Genomic DNA, 26,577 nt, shown 5'->3' with positions numbered 1-26,577 from the left:
TTTGCAGTTTCAAGAGGCCTGATGGGCTCCTACTCTATTTATCCATTTATCTATCTCTTGACCTGAAAATAAATAAATAAATAAACTGACAAAAATAAAAGCTAGGCATGGCCATGCACACTTATTCCTGGGGCTGGGTGGCAGGGATCAGAGAATCAATGGAGCTCCTTGAAGGAAAACATCAGCTGTGGGTAGTGACCCCATCTCAAAGAAGTATGCAATTGAGCAATTGTTAAGGCACCTGAAGTTCTCTCCAGGTACTGTATATGCATGTATGGTGTGCACATATGCACACACATGCATGCATACAATACACATAATACACCACATACACATGTAAAAAAAAAAAAACACTTTTTCACAACCCAAAATACATATACAAATGGGTCAGCAATAAGTTCCATTAAAACTTTTAAGGTGAGCCTCGTGTTGGTGATGCCTTTAATCCCAGCACTCTGGAGGCAGAGGAAGGATGATCACTGTGAGTTTTGAGGTCAGTCTGAGACTACATGGTCAATTCCAGGTCAGCCTGGGCTAGAGCAAGATCCTGTATCTATGAGCCAAAGAGAGAAAGAGAGAGAATGCTAAAAGCAGAACTAATGTCATAAAAGATAAGAATGTTAAATTTATTTAATCACTTCTCAGAGTAGAACTACAGGGAATTTGGGAGGCCATAGTTCCTTTTCTTCTTCAGGATTGGTGGTAAGTCTCTCATTAAAGAGTACACAGAGCATTTGACTTACTGTGATTATTCCTTGGTTCCTCCCACCCTACTTTGCTTTCTTACTTACACAGGGTACTTTCCCCTCTTCCTTTGACTCCATTACTAAATTCTGCTGCTACTTTCTGTTTTGTGATTTGGCTTGTTTTTTTTTTTTTTTTTTGAGGTAGGGTCTCACTCTAGTCCAAGCTGACCTGGAAATCATTATGTAGTCTCAGGGTGGCCTTGAACTCACATCAATCCTTCTACCTCTGACTCCCAAATGCTGGGTTTAAATGCATGCACCACAGGCTGGAGAGATGGCTTAGTGGTTAAGCACTTGCCTGCGAAGCCCAAGGACCCCAGTTCGAGGCTTAATTCCCCTGACCCACATAAGCCAGATGCACAAGGAGACACATGCATCTGAAGTTCCTTTACAGTGGCTGGAGGCCCTGGTGCACCCATTCTCTCTGTATGTATCTCTCTCTGTCACTCTCAAATAAGTAATTAGAAATAAACAAAAATAAATAAATAAAATACATGCACCACCACACCAGGCTTATTCCCCTTCTATTATATAGGTCTTGTGTAGGGGATAGATAGGCTCTATATTGTTTTAATTATGATTATTATTATTGATTAACTGATTGATTTTGTTTTATTTTGAGGTATGGTCTTACTCTAACTGCAGGCTAACCTGCAATTCACTTTGTAGTCTCAGGGTGGCCTCAAACTCATAGCAATCCTCTTAACTCTGTCTCCCCAACCCCTTGCTCTCCCTCTCTCTTGCTCTCTCTATCACTGTCTCCCCCTCTCTCTTTCCCATTCTCTCCCTCTCATTCTCCTCCCCACCACTCTCCCTTTCTCTCTCTCCATCTCTCCCTCTCTCTCTCCTTCCCTCCCTCCCTCTCTCCATGGTGGCATATGCCTTTCATCCCACCACTCAGGAGGCTGAGGTAGGAGGACTGCCATGAGATTTAGGCCACCCTGAGACTACATAGTGAATTCTAGGTAGCCTGGGCTAGTGTGAGACCCTACCTCCAAAGATAAAAAGAGAGAGAGAGTAAAAGAGTTGTTGGAAGAAAAGAGTTCTGGAGTAGAAAAATATTAAGGTGCCCTGATCTGCATGATGTGAATTACCAGAGTCCAGGCTGAAAACAACTGATGACAGCAGGGTTTACAGTGTGCTCAAGAGGAAAGGCTAATATTCTCTCTCTCTCCCTCTCTCTCTCTCTCTCTCTCTCTCTCTCTCTCTCTCTCTCTCACACACACACACACACACACACACACATACACACACACACATGCAGACACAGTATCAGTGGGAATGCTTCTCATGAGAAAAGAATGAGAGGATAATTCCCAAGGATTTTCTCTGCACAGCATGTCATAGAGAAAGAAAGATACATGAAGAAAATTCTATAGATGAGGAAAAAGAAACAGACATAGAACTTCTCTGTAGCTACCTCTGTGGTAAATTTTCATATGTGGTAAATTTTCATAAATTTTTAGCCTGACCTGGAATTCACTACATAGGCTCAGGGTGGCCTCAAGCTCATGGTCATCCTTTTACCTCTGCCTCCCAAGTGCTGGAATTAAAGGCATGTACCACAACGCCCAGTGAAATTTTCTTTTAAATAAATGTCAATTTCAATTCAAGGCTTTTAAAAAAATCTTGTATTTTATTTATTTATTTATTTTGGTTTTTAGAGGTAGGGTCTCACTCTGGCCCACGCTGACCTGGAATTCACTGTGTAGTCTCAGGGTGGCCTCAAACTCATGGCGATTTTCCTACCTCTGCCTCCCGAGTGCTGGGATTAAAGGTGTGCACCACCGCACCCAGCAAAATCTTTATTTTAGTTTTATTTTATTTTATTTGAGAGAGGCAGTCAGAGAGAGAGAGAGAGAGAGAGAGAGAGAGAGAGAAAGAGAGAGAGAAAATGGGCATGCCAGGATATTGCACTTGTGGAAACTAACTCCAGATGCATGCGCCACTGTGAGCATCTGGCTTACATGGGTCCTGGGGAGTCAAACCTGGGTCCTTTGGATTTTCAGGCAAGTGTCTTAACCACTAAGCCATCTCTTCAGCCTGTGAGAGATGTTTAACCTCTCCAAGGAGCCTCCTTTAATCTCAAAACTTGGGAGGCACAAGTAAGTTCGAGACCACCCTAAGACTACATTGTGAATTCCAGGTCAGCATGGGCTAGAAGGAGACCCTAAATTGAAAAAAAAAAAAAAAATCTGGGTGTGGCTTGTCATAAATAGCCTTTATTATATTGAGATATGTTCCTTCTGTTCCCAGTCTCTGTAGGATTGTGATCATGAAGTGATGTTGGATTTTGTCAAATGCTTTCTCTGCGTCTAATGAGATGGTCATGTGATTTTTGTCCTTCAACCCATTTATGTAATGCATTACATTTATAGATTTGTGTATGTTGAACCATCCCTGAATCTCTAGGATAAAGCCTACTTGGTCATGGTGAATGATCTTTTTGATATACTCTTGAATTCTGTTTGCCAATATTTTTCTGAGAATTTTTGCATCTATGTTCCTGAGGGAGATTGGTCTGTAATTTTCTTTTTTTGTTCTATCTTTGCCTGGTTTTGGTATCAGGGTGATGCTGGCCTCATAGAAGGAGTTTGGTAGAATTCCTTCTTTTTCTATTTCCTGGAAAAGCTTAAGAAGCAATGGTGTTAGCTCTTCCTTAAAGGTCTGGTAAAATTCAGCAGTGAATCCATCCGGGCCTGGGCTGTTTTTAGTTGGGAGACTATTGATAACTGTTCGGATTTCCATGTTTGTTATAGGTCTATTTAAGTGATTAATCTCATTTTGATTTAATTTAGGTAGGTCATATAGATCAAGAAAATCATCCATTTCTTTCAGATTTTCATACTTTGTGGAGTATATGATTTATAGTATGTCCCTATGATTTTTTGAATTTCTCTGTAATCTGTTGTGATGTTACCTTGTTCATCTCTGATTTAATTAATTTGTGTCTCTTCCCTCTTTATTTTGGTCATGTTTGCTAAGTGTTTATCAATCTTGTTCATCCTTTCAATGAACCAACTCTTTGTTTCATTAATTCTTTGCGTTGTTCTTTTTATTTCTATTTCATTAATTTCTGCCGTAGTCTTTATTATTTATTCCCATCTACTGATTTTTGGTTTGCCTTGTTCTTCTTTTTTCCAAGGCTTTAAGACGAAGCATTGGGTCGTTTACTTGCAACCTTTCTAATTTCTTAATATAGGCACCTAAGGCTATAAATTTACCTCTTAGAACTGCCTTCATTGTGTCCCAGAGATTTTGGTATGTTGTGTTCTCATTATCATTTGACTCTATAAATTTTTTGATTTCCTTTTTGATTTCTTCATTGACCCATTCATCATTTAGTAGTGTATTGTTTAGTTTCCATGATTTTGTGTATGCTCTATAGCCTTTCTTGCTACTGATTTGTAGTTTAATTCCATTGTGGTCAGATAGAATGGAAGGAATGATTTCAATTTTCCTGAATTTGTTAAGATTTGCTTTGTGTCCTAATATATGGTCTATTTTAGAGAATGTTCCATGTGCTGCTGAAAAGAATGTGTATTCTGCAGGCTTTGAATGAAATGTCCTGTATATATCTGTTAAGGCCATTCCTTCTATGACCTCATTTAGTCCAGATGCCTCTCTGTTTATTCTTTCCCAAGATGACCTGTCAATTGATGAGAGTGGGGTGTTAAAGTCACCCACCACCACTGTGTTTGGTGTTATCTGTGACCTTAGTTCTAAGAGTTTATGTTTGACGAATTTGGGAGCCCCCATATTAGGTGCATATATGTTTAGGATTGTAATGTCCTCCTGTTGAAGTGTGCCCTTAATCAATATAAACTGACCTTCCTTATCTTTCTTGACTAATGTCGGACTAAAGTCTACCCTGTCTGATATTAGGATAGTAACCCCTGCTTGTTTTCTAGGCCCATTTGCTTGAAACACCGTCTTCCAACCTTTCACCCTAAGATAATGTCTATCCTTTGTAGAAAGGTGAGGTTCTTGGAGACAACAAATTGTAGGATCCTGCTTTTTAACCCAGTCTGCAAATCTATGTCTTTTCGTTGGGGCATTGAGGCCGTTGGTATTAAGAGATATTATTGAAAGATGTGTATTTATGTTTGCCATTTTGTGTGTGTGTGTGTGTGTGTTTCTGGTTCTACCTGTGCTCTCTTGTGTTGACTAGTATTTGAGTATTGCTTGTTTTTTCTAGGTTCCTTATATGTGTGCTTTTCCTTTTCTTCAGCATGGAGGATTCTATCAAGTATTTTCTGTAGAGCTGGTTTTGTCTTCAAATACTCCTTTAACCTGCTTTTGTCATGGAATGTCTTTATTTCTCCATCTATTTGAATGGATAACTTTGCAGGATAAAGTAACCTTGGTTGACAGTTGTTATCTTTCAGAACTTAGAATATATTACTCCAAGCCCTTTGGCTTTAAAAGTTTGTGTTGAATAATCTGCTGTAATCCTGATGGGCTTGCTTTTGTAGGTAACTTGATTTTTCTCTCTAACTGCTTTCAATATTTTTTCTTTGGTGTGTGTGTTTGGAAGTTTGATTATTATATGGGGGAGGAGAGGTTCTTTCCAGGTTTTGTCTGGCTGGGGTTCTAAAGGCTTCTTGTATCTCATTGGCACCTCTTTCCCAATTTGGGGGAAATTTTCTTCTATGATTATGTTGAAGACGCCTACTATGCCTCTGGAGTGGAGTTCTTCTCCTTCTACTATGCCCTGAATTCTTATATTGGATCTTTTCATAGTGTCCCAAATATCTTGAAATTCCCACGCATAGTTTTCTGTAAATTTGTCTTTCTCTTTGTTGGACTGCATTAGGTCTGCCACCTGGTCTTCTAGCTTGGATATTTTGTCCTCTCCCTCATCCATCCTACTGGTAAGATTTTCTACAGAGTTTGTTATTTCAGTAACTGTATACTTCATTGCTAGTAATTCTGACTGGTTTTTCTTTATTATTTCTATTTCCTTATTTATGTCTTGTTTTGCCTTCTATATTTCATTAAATTGGTGTCCTGCATTTTCTTTGATTCCTTTGATTTCCTCTTTGATTTCTTCTTTGATTGTTTTGATATGTTCTTTGACCTCTTTGAACATATTTATAATCATTCTTTTGAAATCTTTCTCAGGCATTTCCTCTAACTCTTTCTCACTGGAGGACATTTCTGATGCATTAATACTTTTAGGTGGATTTATATCGTCTTGCTTTTCGTGTTTCTTGTGTTATGATGTATATATTTTTGCATCTTGGATTAAGTTAATGCTTGGATTTTCTAGCTAGCTGTGTATTCTTAGCTCTATCAATTGATTTGATGTAATATATTTTCGGGGTAGGACCTTAAGGTGTTAGGTGTGGCTCTTAAGACTCTCAGAGTATCTACAAGATGTGTTTAGGGGTTGAGTTTCCCTGCTATAGGAGTATTCAAGCAGGCTGAGTGGAATAAAATACAGGTAGATTCTAAAATTTAACTAAACAATGTACACATTCAATCAAAAACAGCCCCGAGTATGTATGCAAGAGTAGTTATTATAATGACCAGATCCTCCATCAACAAAGAGGTTAAGATTTCTGGTCGGTTCAGGGATCCAAGTCAGCTTGCAACCAAGTGAGACCCTTCCCTGGTGCAATCCCAGTTACCTTGTATGATTTTGGTCTCAGTCAAGTTGCTGCCTGGGTCGTTGGGCTGCTGTTCTGATTTCTGTAGCTGGGCACTTGCTTTTCCTGTGGGGCAAACCGAGCCTGGCAAGTGTGGCCCTGCAGATCAGCACCCCTGCTGCTGGAACTGCTGCTGCTCAAGCTGCCCCTGCTGGGTCTGTAGCCACTGCTGCTGAAGGTGTTGCTGCTGGACCCACTGCTGCTGCTGCCTCTGCTGCTGCTGTAGCTGCCACTGCTGGAGCCACCACTGCTGCTGAAGCTGCTGCTGCTGTGTCCTCTGTTGCTGCTCCCCCTGAAGCTGCTGCTGCCGAGTCTGCCGCTGCTGCCACTCCTGCTGGGGCTGCTGTTACCAGTGCTGGAGCCGCTGATGTTGCTGCTGAACTCTGCTCCTGCTTGGGTCCCGCTGTCAGCCCAAGTTGGTGTGGCCGGGTCCCGGGCCACTGCTCTGTTTGCCGGAGCTGGGCTCAGGCGGTGGGGGAGGGGAGGGAGCCGCAGCTGCTTTGGTTCTCTCGCTGCTCCACGTGTTCTTCTACCTCGTGGTCTGCTCCTCCGTTGCTCACTGCTGCTCTCCCTTCTTGTTTCTCGAGTTGCGGAGAGCGCCAGTGTGAGTGGAAAATCCCTGCACCTGGCTTTTCCTGCAGCTGGAGCCGAGTCTGGCGACTTTCTGGTGCGCCTGCCACCGCTGTGGTTGGCAGAGCTGCTGGGGCCGCTTTTCCCAGCCTATGCAGGCTCTGGATACTCTGGATCTCTTCTATGTGTCTGCTGCCGCTTTAATTTCCTATACACCTCACTTTTTAGTAAAAGTGTGGTGTGTATTTTGCTGAGTTTTTTTGGTCTTTTTCCCCCTAGGGTGCTTTGGCATGGTACCTACGCTGCCATCTTAACTGGAAGTCCTCTAAAAAATTGTTTTACTATATGTTGGGAGCTATGAACCAAACCTTGGCTATGTTGACAGAAACCGCCATATAGCAAGTTAAGTTTCTATTTCCTCATCTAATGATCTATTACCAGACATGAAGAAGCCATTACACCTGGGTGATGGCCTCTCCTGGTGCTGCCAGTAATTGATGAAGAAACAGTGAAATTGCATTTAGCCAGTAACCCTGTGATCTCTGGCCTGATTATGACTCCTTCCCTCTACAACCCTATAAAAACCTATGTGTAAAAATAAACTTTGAAACCTTGACAAATACTTAGCTTGGTCTCCTTCTTGTGTCTGTTTGCTTCCCCCTTTCAGGTTAGCTTCTTCTCGAGTCCTTGTTCAACTCCCCACTGCCCGGGGAAGTGCACCCAATGTGGGGCCCGAGGTATGAAGAAAAACCCTGAACATCACTCGAGTGGAAGGCTGTTGCCGCCATTGATTCGCCACTCCACCAGGGGTGTGAGTGAAAATCTGCATAGAGGTCACTGTAGGCAGTCCATGCCTGTAATACAAACCTGTACCATGATCACCATAGAAAGCCTGCCTGTGATACAGATCCACTAAGGTAAGACAAGCAACAAGTTCTAAGGCAAACTATTTAATGACTATTCGGTCAAAATTGCAAGACACAAGAATTTTGGGGTTTCTTTTTGCACTTCTTTTCCTCCTTTTACTTTCAGTTGGTGCCATTGCATGGAATCGCAACATACCAACAGGGCAACTGAAGCCTCTTGGCCAGGGCTACTCTCTAGCATTGGCTAAAGGCCCTTAGCTCCCTGCACGAGTACCAACAGCCTGTTTGGGCATTGTCAAAGACTTCCTATCTAGCCTCTCTTCCTATCAACAAAACTGGGTTTGCAACAGCCAGTAAATGCTCTTAGAGCGGCTGCCAGTTCTCAAAATTGTGATCAGGCTCACATCAAGCTCACTGGGGAATCCCCCATGGCAGTTCTCTGACCGGGAATGTTGCCCTTTGGTCTTGCTGTTTCTCTTTTTTCCTTTTCTATCATGAGACAGACCCTAAGTAAGCAGGAACTTTTTATCCCGGGACTTAAAGACACCCTCAAGAAAAAAGATCTTGTTCGTTTTTCCTCTTCTTAGATTTATGTCCATGGTTCCCTGGGAAGGTACCATTGATGAAAAAAGATGGGGGAGAGTGGGAGATTGTTTAAAAGATTATTTTAGGACTTTTGGCCCTGAAAAAGTCCTGGTTCAAATCTTCTCATATTGGAATTTAATAAATGATGTACTTCAGGTTCACCAGTGTTAACTGCATGTTTCAAAAGTTGTTAGGGATGGAAAAATCTTTTTTTTAATTTTTTTTATTGTTTTTATTTATTTATTTGAGAGCGACAGACAAAGAGGCAGAGAGAGAGAGAGAGAGAGAGAGAGACAGACAGAGAGATAATGGGTGCGCCAGGGCCTCCAGCCACTGCAAACAAACTCCAGAGGCGTGCAACCCCTTGTGCATCTGGCTAACGTGGGTCCTGGGGAGTCGAGCCTTGAACCAGGGTCCTTTGGTTTCATAGGCAAGTGCTTAACCGCTAAGCCATCTCTCCAGCTCGAGAATTCTTTCTTAAAAATAACCTTAAACCTAGCCAAACCCCTCCCATTCATGAACTAACTTCCAGCCATCAGGATCCCCGAGTGGCTGCTGCTGCTGCTGCAGTAGTTCCCTCCCCCAAGCTGCCCCACCCTCCATGCAGGCACCGCAGTGGTGGGTCCCAGGCAAAGGCACTAGGCAAGACAAATGATCCCCCTTCACAGTGCCCCTCTGTTATTATTCCTATGCCCGAGGGTGACCCACCTGCCCTTAAATCCACTTATCCTATTCTCTCCAAATCTGAAGTTACCCCTTCCCCTAATACCCCTCTTTCCCTAGATGAGGAATCAGAGCTAGAGGGTGAGGCTGCCAGATATCACAACCCTGACTGGCCACCTCCCACAGCACCCATAGCAGACCCTCTGCCTTATCTTCACATGTCTAAGTTATGTCACTTCTGTGCCCTTGTAACTCTTGATTGTGATTTAGAAGCAGTCACTCGACAGGCAACCCGCCAACTTTCCCAGGAAGCCCAATCACTAAAACTCTCCTTGCAGTTAAAAAAGAAAAGCCCACTTTACTTAAACAACTCCATGACTTAGACCTAGAAATCTACTCTACCTCTCCTGTCCCTGTACAGCACATCAAAGCTAAAATCAAACAAGCCAGGACTGTTCATGCGTTTCCAATAACACATGCCCAAGTGAAAGCATGAGCAAATTCTTTAACCTGTTCACCACCTGAGTTGAGCGGGGCAAAAACCGATTCAGGGGAGGAAGGCTCTGAAGGAGATAAGCACTCTAAACAATCCACTGATTGAGATGATGATAGAGAACCAGACAGGAACAAAAGTATTGTTATTAAGCCCCAACAGTATCACCATTTAAAATTTAAACATATCAGGGCTGGAGAGATGGCTTAGAGGTTAAGCGCTTGCCTGTGAAGCCTAAGGACCCTGATTCAAGGCTCAGTTCCCCAGGTCCCACGTTAGCCAGATGCACAAGGGGGCGCACACATCTGGAGTTTGTTTGCAGAGGCTGGAAGCCTTGGCGTGTCCATTCTCTCTCTCTCCCTCTATCTGTCTTTCTCTCTGTTCACTCTCAAATAAATTTTAAAAAAAATTTAAACATATCAAAGAATTAAAAAGTAGTTTCCTCTTACGGACCTACTGCTCCCTTTACCATGACCCACTAGAGGCCCTTACTGATAATTGGCTTTCAGTAAATGATTGGAAAATGCTACCAAAAGCTGTCCTGACATGAAGGGACTTTCTCCTGTCGCCCAGGCCAAAGCAGCTCACTCTGTCCATCACCTTAACACTCAAACCTTGCATCTTCTTTTTAAAATAACTAGGGAACAAACTCATCAGATAGTCAAACAATGCAAAAACTGTGTCACCCTCCTACCCATTCCCCACTGAGGCATAAATCCTAGAGGTTTAATTCCCAATGAGATCTGGCAAATGGATGCAACACATGTTCCCTCATTTGGTAATCTTAATTACCTCTATGTTACTGTGGATACCTTTAGTGGATTCATTTTTGCCAGCCTCCATGCTGGAGAAGCTTCAAAAAATGTCATTGCTCATGTACTCAATTGCCTTGGGAAAGCCCCAAATTATTAAAACTGATAATGATCCTGGATATTCTGGAAATAAACTCCAAAATTTCTGTCATCAATTACAAATTAAACATATTACAGGCATACCATACAATCTCCAGGGTCAAGGAATTGTTGAGTGAGCCCACCAAACTATTAAACATACCCTCCAAAAGTTACAAACGGGGGATTTATATCCCATAAAAGGCTCCTCCCAAAACATTCTTCATCATGCTTTTTTTGTCTTAAACTTTTTAACCCTTGATGCTCAAGGAAAGTCAGCTGCTGATCGCTTTTCGCACACAAACACAAAAAATACCTTTGCCAAACTATGTGGAAAGATCCTTTAACCTTAAAATGGAATGGCCCAGACCCAGTTCTCATTTGGGGCTGAGGATCAGTATGCTTGTCTACCACCAAAGAAAATGCTGCGAGATGGCTGCCAGAGAGACTTGTAAAACAGGTTGATGATCCCCCAATGACATCTCACATATCCAGGGAAGAAACACTTCCCTGAAAAACTCTTCTTTTTTCCTAACAGGACAAAGCTGGAAGGACCTCTACTTATTTTAATCCTCCTACTCACAATCGAACCTGTTATTATAAATGAAATCATGTCTTTTATACGTCAACAGATTGATGCTATTAAGATGCAGCCTTTGCAGATTCATTATCACAGACTGGAGCTGGCGGATCAAGGCGTTGCCACTGAAGACCTACCACCTGCAGCTGTCACTCTCCCTTGATCTTACATTCTGTACTCATTTACTATACTGCTGTCCTCTCCACCTCTGCTATTGATGTAGTCTACCTGTCATGGCCAAATAGCTACCCCTCCTACAGGAGCTGCATAGGATTCCGAACTATGTATATCAGCACACAATAAAGTGATGTGATATGGGCACCAATGTGGGTGCGAACACATAAATAAATAAAATATTTATATAAAAAAAGATAAGGATGAGGGCTGGAGACAGGTCTTAGTGGTTAATGTAATTGCCTGTGAAGCCTAAAAAGCCATGTTGACAACCCAGAACCTGCATATTCCATAAGCACAAGGCGACACATGTTCAAGGTCACACATGTACTCAAGGTGGTGCACACGTATGCAGTCCCATTACAGTACCTAGAGGCCCTGGCATGCCAATTCTCTCTCTCTCATTAAAAAATAAATAAAAGGCCAGCCTATTAGGTTTCCCTCAACAAAAGAAAAGAAAAGGCTGAAATGCAATGTTTGCATGTGTATGTGTGTGGTGTGCATGTGCATGCATTTGTGTGTGTGTGTGTGTGTGTGCCCACATGGGGGTGTGCACATAAAACCTTCCCTAAATATAAGCAATATACCATGATCATAATCCTCTCCCACAACCTTAACTTTCCCATCCTGAACCCCTGAACCCCTTATTCTTTCCAATTTAGTCTCTCTTCTATTTTGATGCTGTCATGGTTTTCCTCCTATTATGTACGTCTTGTGTAGGTAGCATTAGCCACTGTGAGGTCATACAGGAAGGGAGTCATTTTTAAAAATTAAATTTCCTTTTTTTATAAAAATTTTATATGGAGCTGGGTGTGGTGGTGCATGCCTTTAATCTCAGCACTCAGGAGGCAGAAGTAGGAGGACTGCCATGAGCTTGAGGCCACCTTGAGACTACATAGTGAATTCCATGTCAGCCTGAACTAGAGAGAGACCCTACCTCAAAACCCAATAATAATAATTAATAATAAGTTATTATTATAATATAATAATATAATAATAAGTATTATATAATATAAGTATTATATTATTATAATATAATAATATAATAATAAGTTATTATTAATTATTATTATTAATAAATAATAAAAATAATAAATAAATAATAAATAAATAAAAAGTTTATATGGGCTGGAAAAATGGTTTCGTGGTCAATGCACTTGCCTGTGAAGCCTAAGGAGTCAGGTTCAATTCCCTAGTACCCACATAAGCCAGATAGCGTAGCTCAGCAGTGAAGGCAGATGTACAAGGTGGCACATGTGTCTGGAGATTGTTTGCAGTGATAAGAGGCCCTGGCATGCCCTCTCTCTCCCTTGCTCACTCACTCACTCATTCTCTCTCTCCCTTTCTCTCAAATAAATATATTTAAAACACTTTAAAAGTATGGTGTGGTGGTGCACGCCTTTAACACCAGCACTTTGGAGGCAGAGGTGCAAAGATTTCCATAAGTTTGAGGCCACCCTAAGACTACATAGTGAATTCCAAGTCAACCTACGTAGACTGAGACCCTGCCTCAAAAAACCAAAAGACAAAACAAAACAAAACAGATGTTTAAACTAAAAGAAATCCCAGGCTGGAGTGATGGCTTACCAGTTAAGGTGCTTGCCTCAGTTGGATTCTCCAGTACCCACGTAAGCTACATGCAGATAGTGGCACATGCATCTGGAGTTTGTTTGCAGTGGCTGGAAGCCCTGGTGCACCCATTCTCTCTTTCTCTCTTTGCCTCTTTCCCTCTCTCAAATAAATAAATAAGAATACAATGTTAAAAAACATCCACCTCAGCAATAAGCAGCCCATAGCAATGTGAGCCACTGGGGTGTGAACTCAAGGAATGATGCAATGTTACCAAGTCCATGGCCAGGTGGGGACAAAAGCCTGGTCCTAATCCCTCTGTGACTATTTTACCCAAAGCTAGGCAGAATTCCACAGCCCCTGTCCACATGCGAGGAGGACCTGGTCCATAGGAAAAAGGTTTCAGAGGCTTCCTGAATTCATGGTGAACTGCAGACATAGAACAAACCTGAACTTGGAGCACCACCTGGTGATCAAAGGGTGATGCACAAGCAGCACGCTGTAAACCTGGATTGGAGGAATAGTCAAGTGCTGAGAGCAGAAAGACCTCCAGGCTCCCAGAAGGAAGTGGAAATCCTTGAGTTTCTGCAGAAACAGACCCAAGGCTTGGTTCTAAAGACTGCAATAGACACCTAATCCTTCCACAAATGATGATATCACACATCAAACAGGCATCAAGGACTGCTCATGGGTCTGGAGGGATAGCTTAGCAGTAAAGGCACTTGCCTGGGAAGCCTAAGGACCCAATTTTAGTATCCAAATCTCTTGTAAGCCAGATGCACATGGTGGCGCATGCATATGGGGTTGGTTTGCAGTGGCTAGAGGTCCTGGTGTGCTCATTCTCTTTTTCTCCCTCCCCCATCTCTGTGTATGTGTATCCTTCTCTCTGTCTCTAATAAATAAATCAGAAGAAAGAAGAACTGCTGGTGGGTGGCTGGAGAGATAGCTCAGCAGTGAAGGTGCTTGCTGGCAAAGCCAAAAGTACACAGATTTTATTCCCCAGTACCCAGGAAAAGTCACATGCACAAGGTGGCCCATGTGGCTGGAGTTCGTTTGCACTGACTGGAGGACTGGAATGCCCATTCTCTCTCTCAGATATATGCATATATATATATAAACTGTTCATGGACCTGAGTTCAGATCCCCAGAACCCACATCAAAAGCAAAATCCGTAGTACCCATCAGGGAATCCCAGTGTGCCTATGAGAAAATAGGAGGCCAAGACAGGAGAACCCTGGAAATTCATCAGCACGGTAAATAAGAGACTGTCTCATGACAGAAAGAGAGGAAAGACACCCAAATTTGACCTCTCACCACCACATATGCTCTGTGATGCATGTACACCAAGACACACACACACATAGACACACACACACATGCCTGTGTGTCTGTGAGCCAGAAGGTACCAGAAACTAACCAAATAACAGCAAGTATGTACAAGCACTTCAGTGAAGAATTTTTTAAAAACATCTTTTAAAGAAATTCAATGAGCTCTCAGAAAACATGGAGAAATTCATCAATATTCTAACAGAAAAAGTGAGCTGAGAAGTAGAAGTAATATTTGCTTGCAGGTATGGTCTCACTCAAGGCCTGGAACTCCCTCTGTAGTCCCAGGTTGCCTTCAACTCAGTGATCCTCCTACCTCTGCCTACCTAATGCTAGCATTAAAGACATGTGCCTTCACACCTGGAAATTTTTTTAAAGCTTTTATTTATTTGCAAGCAGAGAGAGAAACAAGAGAGACAGAGAGAGAGAGGAAGAGAGAGTATAAGAATGGACCACTAGAGGAGTTCTGGCCAAGATGGCGATCACCTAACTGTGCCACAGATCCCCAGGAAAGAAAGGTAAGACATTAATGGTTCACTGGGTCTTTTAGGACAGAGCAGTCTCCAATAGATTGCCAGTGGGAGGGCACAGAGGGGGAAAAACAGGGAATCACTGATTCCCTTGATGCGGGTGGGTAGCCCACCCTACCCCAAGCAGCTGCTGTTCCCACAGTCCCAGCTTCAGGAAACTCCCGCACTTACTAGGAAAAGGGTCCCAGGCCAACATAGTTCCATTTGTCTCACCGCACAGGGGTGATCGCCCGGCTACCCCTGCCCATGAGTGACCTTGGCCAGGCTACGCCTGCTGGCCCATTGGAGCTCAGACTCGTTTGATCAATTTGCATGCCAAATGGCTCTGCTATGCTGATCGATCCCTGTGTGGAAGCTTAGACTGCTCTGCCCACTTGACCACTCACTGCTCCAGCCACCACACATTCATGAGCAAACCCAGGCCCATTGCAACTGCCATGCAAGTTCAGACTGTGTCTGTTGCTTGCGCCAGCTCAGGTGCCATCCTCTCCCTGTCTGCCGAGCCGGCTGGCTGCCATTGTCCTGTTGTGGGGGGATGCAGACTGCTTCGAGGTCCCAGTGTTCCCCAGCAGAGTTTGGGCTGCTTCAGTGCTTGGTGCCTCAGTGTCCCTCCTAGCATGAGTGCAGGCAGCTTTCATGCATTACCGTGTGAGAGCTCAGACAACTTTGGCACCCTGGTCAGGCAGGATCTTAGGCTGCTTTGGCAAGTGAGAGCCAAAGCCCAGGCTACTTGGCAACTGCCTCAAGCTGCTTCAGATTCCCATTGTGCTTGAGCCCAGGCTGATCCACCCACCTACATGCCCGTATACTGCGATGGGCAGAGCACAGTGCAAAAGAAATAACATGAAAAATAAAATGCAAGAAAATCCAGTTAGATCACCCAGTCCTACAATGAACATCTCTAATCAAAACATAGAAGAGTCATTAGGATCAGACCACCAAAATGAAGCTATGAGCAATACAACCCTGACCAAGCTACTGGTAGAACTTGCAGAAAAGCAACAAAGGACTGATAATCGTGTGGATGCTGCATCACTAGACTAGACCTAATAGATAAGAAAATGGAAGGAGTTCAAAGACAGTTAAGAGATTTGAGGGAGAGTGAAAAAAAAAGAAGTCCTCAAAAATCAGCAGGTGATGCTAAATGAAGACATAAAGAAATGCAAGGATGAATTCCAAGAATCATCAAGAAAATCAGAAAATGAGGTGAAAAGGGAGCTTGACAGAGGGATGGAAATTATACATAGAAAAAGTAGTAGAAAATGCAAACTTAATTGAAAAAGTCCAAAACTCTCTACAAACTCTCAAGATAGTCAGCTATGTGGAGGATAGAAACTCTGATCTGGAAGATAAGATGGAAGAAACAGTTTGAAGGTTCAAAAATTTCAGTAAGTTCAAAAGTTTCTGTGAACAGAATATGAGAGAATTGTGGGATATGCTTAAACATCCTAATATCCGGATCATTGGAATACCAGAAGGAGAAGAAACTCAGACCAAAGGCATGCAGAACATATTTAACAAAATAATTGAAGAAAACTTCCCCAGTCTCTTGAAAGAAAGGCCCATCAAGATACAAGAAGCCAACAGAACTCCAAACAGACTGGACCAAAGGGGAAACTCTCCAAGACATATTGTCATTAAGACTCTGAACAATGACACCAAAGAGAAAATCCTAAAAGCAGCTCTGCAAAAGCAACACACCACTTTTAAAGGTAACCCCATCAAAGAATTACTCCAGACTTCTCAATGGAAACCCTGAAAGCTAGAAAGGCCTAGAATGGAACACTGCAATGTCTAAGAACCTATGGCTTCCAACACAAACTACTCTACCCAGCAAAAGTATCCCTCATAATAGATAGTGAAAGAAAAACTTTCCATGACAAAACTCAGCTTAACAATTATATGAACACAAAACCAAACCTACAGAGAGTATTTCAGGAAATTCTCCATAGAGAAGAAACAAATAATCAACCTCAAATGCCTACAAGAAGCAGATCACAATAACCAAACTCAGAGTAGGCACAAAAAATGTCAAAGTCCATGAAAACGCCAACCTACATATACCATCACAATATAGAAGATATCAAATCAAATCACACAGTCATTACCCTAAATACTGATGGCCTTAATTCACCCATCAAGAGACACAAGCTAACAGGATGGATCAAAAAATTAGAGCCCTCAATCTGTAGTCTTCAAGAAACCCACCTCACAACTAAAGACAGACACCTCCTCAGGGTGAAAGGGTGGAAAACAATATTCCAAGCAAATGGGAATAAGAAACAAGCAGGCATAGCTATATTAATATTAGATAAAATATACTTCAAAAATAATCAAAAAAGACAAAGAAGGCCGCTTCCTACTTATCAAGGAAATGATCCATCAAGAGGATATCACACTCATAAATCTGTATGCACCAAACACAGGGGCACCACAGTTCATAAAACAAAACCTACTTGACAATAAAATATCCACCAATACCATCATAGTTGGGGACTTCAATACACCATTATCAGTAATAGACAGATCATCCAAACGGAAACTCAACAGGGAAGTAAGAGAGCTCAACAAAACCATAGATCACTTAGACCTAACGGACAACTACAGAACTTTCCATCTCAAATCCACAGACTACACATTCTTCTCAGCAGCCCATGGAACATTTTCTAAAATAAAATAAAACAAAATAGGTCACCAAGCCTGCCTCCACATATTTAGGAAGATTGACATAATTCCCTGCATGTTATCAGATCACAATACTTTATTACTAGAAATTAAAAACAAAAGGGCCACCAAGAATCCCAGCAGGGGCTGGAGAGATGGCTTAGTGGTTAAGTGCTTGCCTGTGAAGCCTAAGGACCCCGGTTTGAGGCTTGACTCCCCAGGACCCACGTTAGCCAGCTGCACAAGGGGGCACATGCATCTGGAGTTTGTTTGCAGTGGCTGGAGGCCCTGGCAAACCCATTCTCTCTCCTCTCTCTATCTAATTCTTTCTCTGTCTGTCAGTCTTAAATAAATAAATAAATAAAATATTTTTTTTAAAAAAAAGAAGCCCAATGGCACCTGGAAACCGAACAGCACACTTTTAAACAATAAATGGATAGTGGATGAAATAAAAAATGAAATTGCAAAATTTATGTAATTGAATGACAATCAGAACACATCATACCAAAACTTATGGGACACAATGAAGGTGGTCCTCAGGTGAAAATTCATAGCACTCAATGCCTTCATAAAAAAGACAGAGAGATCCCAAATCAATAACCTAACTATCCACCTACAGGCACTGGAAAAGCAAGAAAAATCCAACCAAAAGAGCTCCAGAAGGAAAGAAATAATTAAAATCAGAGCATAAATGAATGAATTGGAAACCAAGGAAACAATTAAGACAATTGACAAAACAAAGAGCTGGATCTCTGAAAAAATAAATAGGATTGACAAACCCCTGGCCAATTTGATCAAGCAAAAAAAGAAGAGATGCTTCAAATTAACAAAATTCAAAATGAAAAAGGAGAGATCAGAACAGACATAAGTGAAATTGGGAGAATCATCAGGACTTATTTCAAAAACCTCTACTCCACAAAACTGGATAATGTGGAGGAGATGGATAAATTCCTGGATGCATACCATCTATCAAAGCTAAACTTAGAGCAGATGAATCACCTCAATGAACCTATCACACTCATGGAGATTGAAAAAGTAATAAAAAACCTCCCCCAAAAGAAAAGTCCAGGGCCAGATGGTGTCTCAGCTGAATTCTATCAAACCTTCATGGAAGAACTCAAACCAATCTTTTTCGAGCTGTGCCACACAATTGGAGAACAGGGAAAGCTACCCAACTCCATTTATGAATCTAGTATCACCCTAATTCCAAAACCAGGCAGAGATACCACAAGAAAAGAAAACTACCAGCCTATTTCCCTGATGAACTTAGGTGCAAATATCCTGAACAAAAACCTCGCAAACCAAATCCAACAACACATCAAAAGCATTATCCATCTTGACCAAGTGGAATTCATCCTAGGAACACACGGGTGGTTCAACATGTGGAAATATATCAATGTAATACACCACATAAACAAGGTTAAACACAAAAACTACATGATCATTTCAGTAGATGCAGAAAAGGCCTTTGAAAAGATCCAATATCACTTCATGATCAAAACTTTGGAGAGAATTGGCATGGGTGTTTCATATCTTAACATAATAAAGGCTATACAAAGCTCCGAAGGCCCAAATAGTACTCAAAGGAGAGAGACTGGAGGAATTCCCAATAAGATCAGGAACAAGACAGGGTTGTCCACTCTCCCCTCTGCTTTTCAATATAGTACTGGAAGTCCTAGCTCAAGCAATACGACAGGAGAAGGAAATAAAAGGGATACAATTTGTAAAGGAAGAAGTTAAGTTAGCTCTATTTGCTGATGACATGATTGTATATGTAAGAGACCCAAAAGACTCCATCTCAAAATGCCTGAAGGTGATTAACTCCTGTAGCAAAGTAGCAGGACACAAAATCAATGCACAAAAATCAGTAGCTTTTTTATATGCAAATGACAAAGATCCAGAGAAAGAAATAAGGGACATGGTCCCATTTACAATAGCAACAACAACAAACATTCCTTGGAATAATGTTAACCAAGGAAGTACAAGATCTATACAACAAAAACATAAAAACATGCAAAAAAGAAATTGAGGAGGACTTGAGAAAATGGAAAGACCTCCCATGCTCCTGGATAGGCAGAATTAACATTGTGAAGATGGCAATCCTACCAAAGGCAATATACAGATTTAATGCAATTCCAATTAAAATCCCAACAGTGTTTTTCACAGAGATAGAAAAAATGATCTTAAATTTCATATGAAAAGGCAGAAGGCCTTGCATATCCAAACATATCCTCAGCAAAAGAAATACATATGGAGGCATCACCATACCTGATCTAAAGCTATGTTACAAAGTCATAGTAATAAAAACAGCATGTTACTGGCATGAAAACAGGAGTATAGACCATTGGAATAGACTTGAGGACCCAGACTTTGGGTCAAGCAACTACAGCTACTTGATATTTGACAAAGGCCCTAACAATATAGGCTGGAAAAAAAGACAGTATCTTCAACAAATGGTGCTGGACAAACTAGATAACCATATGCAGGAAATTGAAACTTGATCCACACATTTCGCCATGCACTGCACTCAAGTCCAAATGGATCAAAGACCTTAATGTAAGACTAGAAACTTGACTACTACTGGAAGAAAATATAGGAAGTACTTTCCATGATATAGGAATGGAAAAAGACTTCCTGAACAAAACCCCAGTAGCTAACGATCTTAAACAGTCACTTAACCAATGGGATCACATGAAGCTGAAGAGTTTCTTTACAAACAAGCATACGATAAGCAAAGAGAATAGATTACTCACAGAATGGGAGAAAATTTTTGCTGGTTATCCAACTGACAGAGGCCTAATCTCTAGAATCTACAAAGAACTCAAAAATCTAAACAGTAAAAAGTCAAACACCCCACTCACAAAATGGGGCAAATAGCCGAACAGGCAGCTAACAGAGGAAGAAATCAAATGGCAAACACACACTTGAGAAAATGTTCATCATCCCTAATCATCAGGGAAATGCAAATGAAAACAACTATGAGATTCCATCTTACACCAATAAGGATAGCAAACATCAAAAAATCAAATGAAAATAAATGCTGATGAGGATGTAGAGAAGTAGGAACACTCATCCACTGTTTGTGGGTACGTAAGATGGTACATCCACTTTGGAAAGCAATATGGAGAATCCTGAAAAAGCTGACTATAGAGATACCAACAGACCCAGTTATTTCCTTACTGGGCATCTAGTCTAAAACCTTCAAATTGGTGCCATACATGCCCCCACTGCGGCCAGTGCCTGTGGGCTGCACGCTGCCCTGTGGGAGGTGGTGCGCAGCATCGCCTCGAGGGGAGTCATGTTTGTGGCGCGCAGCATCGCAGTGGACCATAAGGATCTCATCTACGATGTCTCCTTCGACTTCCACGGGCACCACATGGCCACCTGCTCCAGCGACCAGAGCGTCAAGGCCTGGGACAAAAGTGAAAGTGGAGATTAGCATTGTACCGCTAGCTGGAAGACACATTGTGGATCTGTATGGCGTGTGACATGGGCTCATCCTGAGTTTGGACAGGTTTTGGCCTCCTGTTCTTTTGATATAACAGCTGCTGTGTGGGAAGAAATAGTAGGAGAGTCCAATGATAAACTGGGAGGACAGCGTCACTGGGTGAAGGGGACGACTTTAGTGGATAGCAGAACATCTGTTACTGATGTGAAATTTGCTCCCAAGCATATGGGTCTTATGTTAGCAACCTGTTCAGCAGATGGTATAGTAAGAATATATGAGGCACCAGATGTCATGAATCTCAGCCAGTGGTCTCTGCAGCACGAGGCCTGTAAACTAAGCTGTAGTTGTATTTCTTGGAACCCTTCAAGTTCTCATGCCCACTCCCCCATGATAGCTGTAGGAAGTGATGACAGTAGTCCAAATGCAATGGCCAAGGTTCAGATTTTTGAATACAATGAAAACAGGGAATATGCAAAAGCTGAAACTCTTAAGACAGTCACTGATCCTGTTCATGATATTGCATTTGCTCCAAACTTTCCACATTCTAGCAATAGCAACCAAAGATGTGAGCATTTTTACATTAAAGCCTGTGAGGAAAGAGCTTACTTCCTCTGGTGGGCCAACAAAATTTGCAAGTCATATAGTGGCTCAGTTTGATAATCATAATTCCCAAGTCTGGAGGGTGACCTGGAACATAACGGGAATAGTGCTAGCATCTTCTGGAGATGATGGCTATTTAAGATTGTGGAAAACGAATTATATGGACAATTGGAAGTGCACTGGTATATTGAAAGGTAATGGGAGCCCAGTTAATGGGAATTCTCAACAGGGGAATTCAACTCCTTCCCTTGGCTCAACTATTCCAAATCTCCAAAATTCATTAAATGGATCTTCTGCTAGCAGAAAGCACAGCTGAGCGCCAGCTAACTGGATAACTCAGGTGTTTTGCTGCTTGTTGCATGCACACAGGACAGGAATGGAGAGTCAACTCCTTTCCCCTTCCCCAGCGCCGTTTGACCTCTCCCAAGATACACCAGTAGCCTGCTCACTACTAAACACAGCCCAAAAGGCCTTTCAAAAGACAGTGCATCTCAGTTTTTGTACTAGTCAGTTTATTGACACTATTTAGAGAGGTTTTTGTTTTTTGTTGAGAATTCATCACCAAAACCATTTTTTGAAATGTACCTGAAACTAGCTTAGGTTTAAACACTGAAATGATAGGCAGCTGGGAGGAGGGAAAACATAATTTTATTCCATTTGGAAAATATAGGTGTATTTCATTTTCTAAAACAATAAGCTAAAGTAATGATCTTTTGTAATTTAATTTGAAGATTGAATAAATATTTTTCATAAAGTTTGTTTTGAGTGCTAATTGCTTACCTTTTGTAGAATTGCTTTATATGTGGTATTATTCCATTCAACTGTCATTTTCTTTGTAATTTTTTTTTTTTTTTAAGTTTTAGTAAAGGAGTAAGTTATTCGAGTATCTCTGGGGTTGAGATAAGAGTGATTTGGATGTACAGTTTGAAGCCCAGTAGAGCATTGCATCTGGTCCTGTTTTATGTGGTAGTAAAATAGTGGAAATATTGTGTGAAGCTCTTGACTCATTACAGAGCTGATACTTCTAGTATGTGCATGACTATTTTTATGGTGTAACTATGACTTGATTTTCTTTAATATACAATTTGGAAGTATCAGAAGTTTTGTTAAAAGTGCATGAAATTAACATTCCACATCTTAGGATTTTCTTTAGTTTGCTGTTTCAGTAAGTTCATGTCCTCTAAAACTCTGATGACAATGCTATTAAAATTTTCTATTTACTAAGATACATAAACATTACGGGTAAGTTATAAGATGGTGGAATAACAGGGCATAATCATTGTTTCAGCCTTTTTACTAGTCAAAATTCTGTAACTATTCTAAGGTCTTTGCAGAACTATAAGTGTGTTTAATGATTGTCTTCCTTCAAAAGCTGATGCAGTAGCCAGCTTGACTTTGTGAAAGTGTATTGGAATTAGTTCTCAGTATCATGTTCACACTGAAAATATGTGCCTACCCTCACTACAATGTGGCAATGCTCAAAATTAAAAGAGGATATGTAAACTTTCAGAATAACATCAAATGTGTAAGAAGATGAGAAAATGTTTTAAATTTATAAAATTAATGTCTTTGTAACATATTGATACTTTTTTTGACATTCAGTTTAAGAGATTGTGTTTTCAAGTTTGTGTACTTCAGCAGTTGATTTAAGCAGTCTTGGTTTGTGCTTTTATTATGTTCTATTAGTTGGGGCATGAATATACTAGCTTCTTTTTTTTTTTTTTTCTTTAAATTCCAGCATGTGTTTTCTCTTTGGTTCTCTTTGTATTTACTACTTTCTCTTTTTCTTCTGTCCCCCCCCCCCCATTTTTGTTTTGGTGTTTTGTTCCTGTCTTCATTGTTTCAGGTATTTCTTTCCCCCTCTGGATTTCCCAAGGGCTGGATCAAGATGGTCCCATTCTTCTCAGCTCTTTCCTCCTCCTTCTGCTCCTCTGGTACAGCACTCTTGTGATGCCAACACTGCCAACCTCCAGTATCCTCATTCTCCCAGAGGGTATCTCTCTTGGCCTCTTAATCCCTTATCTGAGAATGTAGGGGTTTAAGTGCTGACTCAAAGGCCTCCTTACTCCAATGCTTGTAAATGCTTTCATCCCAGGCTGCTTTTTGATTTTCTTCATTTTCTTTCTGAAGAATTTTTCTTATTCAGGATCTGTCTTGTATGTATTACAAATGCAGTGTTTGGAACCTAAACCATTTGTACATCTTGTCTAAGGAACATTGCTTTCACTTGCTGATTACCTTTGATAAAAGAGCTGTGAACAACAGGCTTCATTGTGAAAGAGTCACAGCATCTGATTGCAAAGTGCCTGTTGGTTCATTTTATTTTGAGCTGTAATAGAGTTACATTTCTTTGACCTACTGATTAATGTAAAAGCATTTCACTGTGGAGTTCACTCAGCCTTGGAGATATACTAGGAAGTGGTTTCAATCTTATAGGCTAATGTTGCAAATGGTGAGAATGTAAAGTAAATTATTCCTTTGTATCATCAAGACATAATATTTTTCTGGTTTAATTTTTTTTTTAAGGAATTGTCTTTCACTACCTGGAATTACTGTTTAAAGCTTTTGTAATTATTGTCCAAGTATTATTTAATAAAAATGTTTTAAAACAAAACAAAACAAAAAAACCCTTCAAATCACAGGCCAGAGAGATTTGCTCAACCATATTTGTAGCAGCTCAATTCTTAATAGCTAAGAGCTGGAATCAACCCAGATGTCCATCACTAGAAGAATGGATAACTAAGATGTGGCATATATATATATGGAATTCTATACACCAGTAGAGAAAAAATGACACAATGAAATTTGAGGAAAAATTGTTGAACCTGGAACAGACCATTCTCAGTGAATTTACCCAGTCACAGAAAAAAAAATCACCACATAGTCTTACTCATCTACAGCACCTAACCTGAATCTACCCAAGATACCTTACATACCCAGCAAGCAACTCGTGGACTAGTCTGTAGGGTGGGTGTGGAGGGAGGGGAGGGCAACAGAGGGGGTGGGAAACACAAATCTAGACCTAAATGGCAATGGTACCATAAAATTCTACATCCTAAAAAGGCAGACCAAATGGCGTAACCTTCACCAGGCCCTTAGAGGGAACACCTCAAGCCACAAGACACTGGAGAGGGTATGATGAAAACTGACTTTAATCTTCATCACTGAAGCTGACCAAAAATGAACCCAACATGGCTCAGGGAACTTTTGTGGAAGAGGGGGCAAAAAGAATGTCAGAGCCACATGTTGGGTCATGATATGCAGACATTTATCCTACCCATAACTGTGGGCTAACTCCAGAATGCATGACCCATATACCTCAACAAGGAGGGGTTAAGGGGAGGGGGAAGGTCACACATGAGCCTAACTGACTGTATTTGCTAAGTACAAAACTAAATAATAATAATAATAATAAAAGACTGGACCTCTGCCGCTGCAAACAAACTACAGATGCATGCACCACTGTGCATCTAGCTTTACATGGGAACTGGAAAATAGAACTCAGGTCATTAGACTTTGAAGAAAAGTACCTCAGCCTTTCAGCCATCTCTCCAGCCCTTGAATAAGTATTTTTAAAAAGGTTAAGTAATTCAATTCATGTGACAAACGACTCCTCAAAAGATGCCTTACAGGGCAGGAGAAAGTGATATCACTTAAATCAAATTTTTTTTGATTGAGGGAGGGGAAATACTACATTTTCACCACCTAAAGAGTCATTCTTAACATATTTAAAAGTATTTTATTTTATTTATTTACTTGGCAGAGAAAGAGAGAGATATGGAGGGAGAGAGATGGAGAGAGAATTGGCAAGCCAGGGCCTCCAGCCACTGCAAATGAACTCAAGATGTATGCAACCACTTGTGTATCTGGCTAATTTGGGTCCTGGGGAATCAAACCTGTGTCCTTCCACTTTGCAGACAAACGCTTTAACTGCTAAGCCTTCCCTCCATCCCATTCCATTCTTTTTTTTTTTTTTTATCATTTTGCTGGGCAGAGAAAAAGAAAGATTCACTTTCTCTGTACACATACACCACGCACACACACAGAGAGAGCACTAAAAATAAAGAAGGGGTGAAAGCAGATCCAAATGTGACTTCCTTACTGCAACTCTTTTGCAGATGTGTAGGCTACCTACCCCTCCTCCTTCATTTGCTGAGGTTATTAACCAGACAGAGCTTTTGTGAGCTCTCACTTGCCTGCTCTGCTGATGAAATTTCCAACTTTTGCCTCTGACTTTCCCTAGGAAGGTAGGTGTCCTACCACTTGCATCTGCTATGGGGCAGCACAATCTCTAATTCTTTACCTCCCTCCTGCCCTCCACAAGTTAAAAGGTTCTCAACATAGAATTAAAATAATTAAGAAGAAAGTTGAGGTTGTATTATTTCATGGATTTCTGAAGAGACAGACTCAGGGGGAAGGGAGAGAGTCATTAACAGTGAAGGCTATCTGGGGCATCCGAATGTTTTCCACTCTCAGATCATGCTGAAAGCCCCTAGTTTCCCCTCACTTTACTTGCAAGATTCTGCACAGTAACATTTGCTTATTCGTTCATCATGCATTACAGACTCCCTAGTATGTGTCAGACAGGATCAGATAGAAAAAAGCATCAGACAGCTATGCAGCCTAGGTGTCAGTTAGCAGGCACAGACACACAGAGATGCTGAGGGCAGGTCACCATCACTTATTCTGCTCTTCGGCAGATAGCAGTGAAAAAGGAAACAACGGGGCTAGAGAGATGGCTTGGCGGTTAAGGTGCTTGCCTGCAAAGCCTAAGGACCCAGGTTGGATCCCCCAGATCACAAGTAAGACAGATGCACATGGTGGCACATATATGTGGAGTTTGGGTGCAGTGGCTAGAGGCTCTGGTGCACCCCTTCTCTCCCTCCATCTCACTCACTCTCACACACAAATAAGTAAATAAATAAATAAAATATTTTAATTACTTTTTTTAATTTTAAAATTTTTATTAACATTTTCCGTGATTATAAAAAAAATCCCATGGTAATTCCCTCCCTCCCCACCCCCACACTTTCTCCTTTGAAATACCATTCTCCATCATATTACCTCCCCATTACAATCACTGTACTTACATATATACAATATACTTTTAAAATTTGAGACAGAAAGAGGAAAAGAGAGAGAGAGAAAGAGAGAGAGGGGCACAGCAGGGCCTCCAGCCACTTCAATCTAACTCCAGACACATGCTCCATGTTGTGCATCTG

The 26,577-nt window shown here is 41.2% G+C and overlaps 1 pseudogene; it reads left to right on the top strand.

Annotated features, from left to right (window-relative positions):
• Nucleotides 1-20,605: 20,605 nt before the first annotated feature.
• Nucleotides 20,606-21,786, top strand: LOC101596929 (annotated as a pseudogene).
• Nucleotides 21,787-26,577: the final 4,791 nt, after the last annotated feature.

This window comes from Jaculus jaculus, chromosome 17 (assembly GCF_020740685.1).
Source record: "Jaculus jaculus isolate mJacJac1 chromosome 17, mJacJac1.mat.Y.cur, whole genome shotgun sequence".
Lineage (NCBI taxonomy): Eukaryota > Metazoa > Chordata > Mammalia > Rodentia > Dipodidae > Jaculus > Jaculus jaculus.
Note: the sequence above shows the minus strand (reverse complement) of the source record. Positions and strands in the feature narration are given on the sequence as shown.